General features: G+C 43.4%; 1 protein-coding gene and 1 pseudogene across 1 annotated transcript in view; one reads left to right on the top strand and one right to left on the bottom strand.

Annotated features, from left to right (window-relative positions):
• LOC116073653 overlaps positions 1-1,281 on the top strand; it is a 24,490-nt pseudogene that overhangs the window by 10,474 nt on the left and 12,735 nt on the right.
• Positions 1-1,281, bottom strand: part of LOC116072532 (cyclic GMP-AMP synthase-like) — a gene marked incomplete at its 3' end in the record, with an annotated part of 10,209 nt that overhangs the window by 1,474 nt on the left and 7,454 nt on the right. The window lies entirely within an intron of this gene.

Raw genomic sequence — 1,281 nt, forward strand, 5'->3', positions numbered from 1 at the left:
ACATACCCAGGAAGCAGTGTTTTACTGTGTAACCAAGTTACTGTCTGGAGAGGCTGTCAAGAGTCTATCTAGAACCAGTGAGAGCATTCCTAAAGACTTTGGGTTTGGGAGTGTGTAGCTGGTCTTTCCTACTCTGTGGGTTCTTCTTCTCACCCAGTATCCCCCTATTTCATCCCCTATCACTAGATAGGAGAGAAGGAAGGAGAAAGAAAGAGAGAGAGAAAGAGAGAGAGAAAGAGAGAGAGAGAGAGAGAGATCGCTGAATCTAATTTCCTTAGTTTCTGCTTTGAGCACAACTGCTAGCACAACCAACCCCCTTGAAACAACAACTCCTATGGGACTCTAGCATTTATTCACCCTCTGAAAAGTTCCCAGAATTCCAAACGTCACACAATTGCGGAAACTATCTGTAGCTGACAAAACCACATCTCTGTTAGAACATGAGGCAAATCAGAGTCAGCTGGTTCAGACAGTCCCAAGCAGCCCCGCAGCCCCATACCTGGGAATAAAACAAAAACACATTCTTATTTCTGGACTTTTGAAAGAACCCAAAATTCAAAAATTGCCACTACATGAGTGCTGTACTTAAATTTTCACTTAGAAATTTAAATTGTAATTTGGAGAAAAGCCAGTGAAATTCACCACATAGAGGCAGGGATGAGAGTAGCTACAGTGCAGCATACAGGAGTGAGTATGGAGAAACAGTGAAAGTAAGAGCAATTACAGAGGTTCAAATAGGGTCTCAGGGGTAGTGCTTGCCCAATATTACACAAGATCGTGAGTTCAAACCCTAGTGTCACCCCAAAAACGTTTTCAGGGTCAACAAGGACAATACATATCTGTAAGTTAAACAGCCACACAGAGCAGGAGAGATGGCTTGGCAGTTAAGAGCACCAATTGCTCTTCCAAAGGTCCTGAGTTCAATTCCCAGCAACTACATGTGGCTCACAAACATCTGTAATGGGATCTGATGCCCTCTTCTGGTGTATCTGAAGACAGCTATAATGTACTCATATACATTAAATAAATAAACAAACAAACAAACAAACAGCCACACAGTCTCAAATCGACAGAACTGGGAAGGGCACTAAGCCTATGAGCTAAAGAGGGACAGTAGATGCTTTAGATCTGATTCCACCAGGTCCCTCCTATAAAACGAGTGATGTTGAGGAAACACTGGACCAACTGAAGTTTGGCTTGAGCTTGCTGGGGGTGCTGGTGTGCCATTTAATGTCAGCATTCAGGAGGCAGAGACAGGCAGATTTCTGTTGAGTTCAAGGC

This window comes from Mastomys coucha, unplaced genomic scaffold (assembly GCF_008632895.1).
Source record: "Mastomys coucha isolate ucsf_1 unplaced genomic scaffold, UCSF_Mcou_1 pScaffold23, whole genome shotgun sequence".
NCBI lineage: Eukaryota > Metazoa > Chordata > Mammalia > Rodentia > Muridae > Mastomys > Mastomys coucha.